The sequence below is a fragment of the Helianthus annuus genome, chromosome 9 (genome assembly GCF_002127325.2).
Source record: "Helianthus annuus cultivar XRQ/B chromosome 9, HanXRQr2.0-SUNRISE, whole genome shotgun sequence".
In the NCBI taxonomy this organism is placed as follows: domain Eukaryota; kingdom Viridiplantae; phylum Streptophyta; class Magnoliopsida; order Asterales; family Asteraceae; genus Helianthus; species Helianthus annuus.
In genome coordinates, this window is record NC_035441.2 from 13,027,932 (window position 1) to 13,034,916 (window position 6,985).

Consider the following 6,985-nt stretch of genomic DNA (forward strand, 5'->3'; position numbering starts at 1 on the left):
AGCAACACCACCAGGCGCGTTACCTGCACGCGCGGAATGAGATATTAGATCTCCAACATCCCGGTCAGAACTTCCACTAGAAAGGATAATGACTTCCTCTCGACCAGAGTCGACAAAGTCATCCCAATCATCCTCACCAAGAACTTCATTCGCGTATCTGCTCAAACTAGCGTCGGTAGGATGCAGAAAACGGTCCCGTATCTGATCCAACAACGTCGGATTCCCATCAGCCTGGATAGCTTCAACCATGGCACCCGCTGATTTAGGGTCCAAGGCATTCAACAAAATATAACCAACTGCAAAATGGCAACAAAATAAGGACACATAGTAAACATAAAGGGAAATAATCAAGTGGTAAGACACGAAAGAACAATACATTTGCCCTTATGGCTATACGCAGGCTGACCCAGCGGATGTTTGGGCACCCATAGTAAACTCATCCCTGCACCAACCAAAGCCATCTCATCCAGTTGAGAAATCGCAGTTGGCTTCGCAGTTATCTTCCCATACCATTCTTGAGCAGCATAATCTGGCAGCACATCCACTTTAGGGACCCCTTGACCCACCTGCCTATATGACATATCCGCCGGAATCACACCTCGGCGGATATAAAAAAACTTCTGTTTCCAATAATGGATGCCCTTTATCGGAACCGAACACACCTGAGCAACTCTCATCCTAGCCTGAAAAGAGTAAAACCCGCTGGCATACGAAACGCTGTAGAGAGCGTTGAACATCTCAAACGTAGGCTCAACACGGTAAGACCTACAGACAAATTCGAAATGGGTAATCCGAGGGAGCCCAATCGCATTTATCTGAGAAATATGGAGCCCATAACCCCTCAAAACAGCAACAGTGAACTTCGTAATCGGCAACCTAAAATTGCCTTCCCGGAAAAAAGCAGCGTACAACGTGATAAAACCCGGAGGGGCATCCAAGGCAGTAGATCCAGAAGGAGGGTACCGAGCCCCCCACTCAGGACGAAAGTTATGCCCCCTAACGAGGTTATGAAACTCTTCCTCCTTCCAGTTAATAACAGCTTGGTCTGGACCAGGAGGAGCCCTACCTCGATGCTTCCTTTTCTTTTGAGTTGGATTCTTCTCAGCCATGATAAAGGTCAAGCAGCAGATGGTTCGAACTCAAGAAAATGTGAAAGATGGAACACACAAGAAGAAGATAGAGAGAAATCACACTTAGAATTCGAAAATGAGGGAAGAAAGAGATAACCGCCCCATATTTATACCCATCGCATTTAATGCGATGGGTAGTGGAACGGCAGAGCACAGATAAAGCATCCAATAGATGACTGACACGTCAGATGAAAGATAAGACGTCGGCTCGTTTTTCGGGAAGCATGGGTGACAAGGCCTGCTGATGTGACAGAAAGTCACTGCAAAAGCAACTGTTCATCTCCGAAAAGACAGGGACGCCAGACGGTCACACCAAACACTTCCCCATAACCACCAAACTTCCAACAGAAGGAAACACAAAAGGGCCAAAACCAATGCGGCATGCGTCCATTTGGCTCACTTTTTTAAAGAAGCCAAAACCCATGCGTCATGCGTCTATTTGGCTCACTTTTTTCAAAGGCCAAAAACCTATGCGGCGTGCGTCTATTTGGCTCACTTCTCCAAGAGGCCAAAACCCATGCGGCATGCGTCCATTTGGCTCACTTTTTTAAAGAAGCCAAAACCCATGCGGCGTGCGTCCATTTGGCTCACTTTCCCAAGAGGCCAAAACCTATGCGGCGTGCGTCCATTTGGCTCACTTTTCCAAGAGGCCAAAACCCATGCGGCATGCGTTCATTTGGCTCCCTTTTTCAAGAAGCCAAAACCCATGCGGCATGAATCCATTTGGCTCACTTTTTCAAAGGCCAAAAACCCATGCGGCATGCGTCCATTTGGCTCACTTTTTTCAAAGGCCAAAACCCATGCGGCATGCGTCCATTTGGCTCACTTTTTCAAAAGGTAGAAACCATGCGGCACGCCTCCATTTGGCTCACTTTATATGAACCAACTTCAACGCGACGCATGGAGATCATAACTCTCACAAGTCCAGAATCCCTCCTAGACGATCAACTCAACTAGAAGGCACACTGGACTGGGGGGACTTGAAGAGGTATGGTCCCAATTCCCTGCCTACATGGCAGGGACCACACCACTTTTGTGCACACAAGACATCCATGTCATCAGAACCTTCTAGAAGCTTCCAGAAGACATCTAGACGGTTCACAGCTGGCATCAAAGATGCTTTGCCCAACATAAAGGACAACACGTGTCACCATTGAGAGAAGGCCACATAGGCCTGCGACAATCCAGGGAGCAGGGCTGACGCGACCAGTACGAGATACCCAGCGCAAGCGAATACAAGGACGCCACGTGTACCACTACACCCTTCGCGACAGAGCAGGCCAAGAGGATATTCCCCTTGGTCGGACAGCTGGCGCGCACCCACAGCTGGCACAGCTGCTTCCTCCTTCTTCACCATCCGGCTATAAATAGGACCCTTCATCATTCAGGTTCAGGATCTTGGCTCTCTTTACTCTCTCTATACACACACTGATTTATTCCTCTCAGAGCAGTACTTATTCTCACGCCGGAGCCTGGTTAAGAGGGAAAACCCCCTTCCCCCTCTTAACGAGACTAACGGTGTTTACTATTTTGCAGATCTCAGGCCACTGATACGAGCAAGAGAAGAGGTTGAACCCCATAAGTGAAACGACCCTCTTGGTTATCCTTGTGTTAACCATTGTTTCAACAGCTTCTGAGCTTCTCTCTTGAAAATTGTTAGTTAAATATTTGTTTTAACTAGAGTTAAATGCCATATTAGTCCCTGTGGTTTTATTTTGTTAGTTTAGTCTAAAGGTTCCATTTTTCGCCTATGGGTCCAAAAAGGTTTCATCATTGTCATTTTAGTCCACTGGGTTAACTTCATCCATTTTTTTTGTTAACGAGGATGGCAATTCGTTCATTTTATATGTAATTTTGTTAACTAGAAGGCAATTCAGCCATATAAAATGACCGAATTGCCCTTTTCGTTAACAGAAATAATGGATGAAGTTAATCCAGTGAATTAAAATGACAACAGTGAAACCTTTTTGGACCCACAGGCGAAAAATGAAACCTTGGACTAAACTGGCAAAATGGACCAAACCACAGGGACTAAAATGGCATTTAACTCTTTTAATTATTTACCTCCTCCATCTTATTGATCTTGAACATGCTGCGTCATCACGAAACTGTTAATACATATATTGGGCTTGTTCTACAAACAGTTTCTCTTCATCAGGTCTGCACATATATTTGTAAAGTAGTCAGGGCTATAACAAAAACTTATAAGAATTAAACAGAAACTGTATTTCAGGAAATAAACCAAATTGATTAATATTTGTCAAGCCTATATATATCAAGGATCATCTAACCTGAATGGGCGAACATCTGTATACAGCTCAGCATATCGTCCCTTTGATACAACTTCTTCGTTGCAACCAATCTTTTCATATAGTTTCTCCATATTGAACTTAACTGCAACAAACTTCGTCAGAATTTAAACTAACTCCAAAGTTAAGGAAAAGAATTGTAAGATATTGTAACTGACATGAGACTACACCAATTGAACCCGTTAAAGTAAGATTCTCCGAGACTATAGCATTTGCTGACATGGCCATTTGGTATCCTCCACTGCCCGCCATATCAACCAATGATGCAACTACAGGCTTAGATTCAGCCAATAGTTTGATTTCCCTCCACATTCTGCACAAAATATATAATCCTAAATACACTAGAATTGAAATTAAATAGGCTTGTACATTCCCATTAGTTTGTCATAAATTATAAATTTCGGGTCAAAATTACTTACAAGTCAGAAGCAAGACCATCAAATCCCAGGGCTATCAATTCGGATGATAACCGCCTTATACCTTTTTGAAATGTAAATAATAAATTAATTCCATGTCCTTATTGCCTTTATGTTGTCCTTCAGACTTAAAATAGTTTGCAAACCTTTTATATGTTCCAATTTTTTTTTACTAAAATTAATACTTATCATTCCACACGAAAAAGGGCAATTACAAAGCAATGGCAGGTAGTCGGGCAACAAGTTGCGCCGCCGCCCCCTTTTGAATAGAAAAACCAATTCTACTAAATACAAAGTTTGAAACCTTTAGCGACGTTGAATTACTATTAACGACTTTTTGAACCCGATTCAAAAGTCGCACAGCGTCAGGAGCGAGACCTTTACACTTATGTTGGCCCTTTACACTTTAGAGTATACATTTCCAAGATAAAAGGAACCATGTTTTACATACCTCTTACTTTGCTAATCGTTTTGATGAATTGTTCAGCTATGATGCCTACAGGACCAATGCTACCAGAAGCTCTAATAACCGCAATTCGATCCTTGCCACATGATAATCCCACACTCCATTTCCTAATTCTCGAGTATTTCCTGAAGCATATGGTAAAAAGTAGTCTATAAACGGAGAAATTTGAAATTCTGGAGCAAAAAAAAAAAAAGAAATAAAAGACTATTGAGATAAGGAGATATTCACTTGTAATCAATAAGTGGAATTTTTAAACTTGTTTACAAGCGGACCTCGAACCTAAAAATAAGCTTATTTGGTAAACGAGCTCGAGCCCGAGCTTCACTTATCGAGCTTGCGAGCCTAAAAAGTCTATTATTTATATTATTTTTATTTAATATATTAATTAATAGATAATAAACGAGCCGAGCTCGAGCTTGAGAAAATACAAACGAGCCAAGCTCGAGCTTTGCTTTAAAGCTCGAATCGAGCAAAGCTCGAGCCCGAGCTCTCATAAGTTAATCGAGCTCGAGCTCGAGCTTGAGAAAATACAAACGACCCAAGCTCGAGCTTTGTTTTAAAGCTTGAATCGAGCAAAGCTCGAGCCCGAGCTCTCATAAGTTAATCGAGCTCGAGCTCGAGCCTGGTTGAGCTCGGGCTCGGCTCGTTTGCACCCCTAGTGCTGATTTATATCAGCCAGATTGATATCAAAGGCAGGCTGCAGAACCAGAACATATGTACCTGGTGTACACATATGTTGTGTGATAGTTAGTTAATATGGTAACACTTAGCAAATTATGTTTATGTAATTGAAAAAAAAAATGAGTTATTGCTTTCTCACAGCCTTGAACCTCTTAAATCCAAGATAGGTCTCATACCAAACAACTATTTAATTTCAAACAATGTAACATTCAGATCAATCACAATTCAAACACATCTACATACTACATTCACATTCTAGTTACAATACAAGCATATAAAATACTAGATCCTCCTAATTATATTCGTAATCACATTCCTAATAATCAGAGGATTTCATGTAGTTTACATCATTAATACGTCAAGAAGACCAAATTTTTAGCAAATACAGAAACAACTCACTAGATCAATAATTCAATAACTAGTCAGCAAGATCACAGTTTCACCATTAAATTATAAATCACAACAGTTCAAACTCAAGTCATCAGTATATAGAGATTTGTCAGTCAAAACATCAATTTATGTAAATTAAAACAACAAAGAAAATGCATAAGAAATAAAGAACAGAACACATGTGTAGAAAGTATCCATCAACTATCAATTTATTAAACTACAACAAGATAGACAACATCTAACTTCCATCTCACGCGCAGATTACATCGTAAATCGAAACATTTAATAGTTACTCAGCAGGATCACAACAGTTCAAACACATATCATCAGCATACACATAATATCATCTTCAACAATCAACAAAACATCACAAATTTCACTCGATAAAACTAAAACAAAACACAGATCTACAAATCATAATTACTCTGCCGTTCAAGCTCTTGAGGTATTCAACCTTCTTCTCGAGCGCATCACCTGCAAACATCCACAAATCAAGTGTCATTTTACACTATGGATCAATTCAAAGTATCAAACAATTAGCCATGAAACCCTAGGTTGTGGTTACGATGAAATTGCGGGAATTGCGGTACCTTTGGTAGGAGTGAATGGAGATGACGATGAGAAATGATCGTGTGGGAGAACATCAGGAGTCACCATTGATTGGAAATTGAGTGATTGTTGAAGCTGAAAGTTGTTGAAGATTTTGGGGAATCTGAGCCCTAGAAATTAGAAATTAGGGACTTTGGGGAATATGTTGTGAACGATACACACAAAACTCTTTGGAGAAGAAACACTTGAAATGGAGGATCAACATGATATATTAAAAACTAAAAATAAATTAAATTCATTATTAAATTTAAATAAACATAATCTAAAAAATTAAAATACCTTCTCGGTCTCGGTTTAAGGCGGCTCTCCTAGTTTGCCATTGTGACGACGTTTCAGACTCTTCGTCCTCCTCCATGAACATCTGAGCTGCGTACATAATGACGTTTGCAAAAAATCCTTCGTTTTCACCCGAAAATGACGAATACCACGTTGAAGAAGAAGATGAAGACATGCCTATTTTTTTTATAAAAGTATGAAAGTTGAGAGAGATGGAGTTGAAGTGGGTAAAAAATAGGGTGTTGGGGTTGTATTTATAAAAAAAAAAAATTATTGAATTTTGAGCTTTTTTTAAATACTAGCCTTTAGATTTAATTTAATTTTTTTTCTCTTTTGTGACGGTCAAAGGAAGCCAATTGTCCCCATTTTTTGTCATATAGTGGGCGTCTTCAACGTCTGAGGGGGGACGTGTATGACGACGAGGGGTGGGGGGGGTGAAATGGTGTTGGGGGCGGCGACGGGGCAGGCCGAGCCCAAACCAACCCCCACACCGCCTAGCCTAATAAACGTTTTTAGTCCAGGGGAAGGGAGGTGGAGCATGGCCTAATTAAAATTTCATGAAATAGGTAGATAAATTTGCTACCGAGAAAAACGGTAGCAAATTTTAGTGGCTATTGCCTACTATTGTGGTAGTGATAGTTTGTGTTTGCATAGTAATTGATACTTATAGTGTCTTTAAAGAACATAATACTTTGATTCAATCGGGTA

The 6,985-nt window shown here is 40.7% G+C and overlaps 1 protein-coding gene across 5 annotated transcripts in view; it reads right to left on the bottom strand.

Annotated features, from left to right (window-relative positions):
* LOC110877204 (toll/interleukin-1 receptor-like protein) overlaps positions 1-6,180 on the bottom strand; it is a 37,167-nt gene extending 30,987 nt beyond the window's left edge. For 2 of the 5 annotated variants that reach the window (XR_004866822.1, XR_004866820.1), the window contains exons 1-7: positions 5,983-6,180; positions 5,817-5,866; positions 4,307-4,446; positions 3,859-3,919; positions 3,598-3,752; positions 3,422-3,524; positions 3,195-3,290 (exon numbers count right to left, since the gene is read on the bottom strand). The gene's annotated coding sequence lies outside the window, so the exon portion shown is untranslated. Of the gene's footprint in view, positions 1-3,194; positions 3,291-3,421; positions 3,525-3,597; positions 3,753-3,858; positions 3,920-4,306; positions 4,447-4,977; positions 5,042-5,816; positions 5,867-5,982 lie in introns of those variants that run through there. The other 3 variants (XR_004866824.1, XR_004866823.1, XR_002556826.2) reach the window with 3 other exon arrangements.
* Positions 6,181-6,985: the final 805 nt, after the last annotated feature.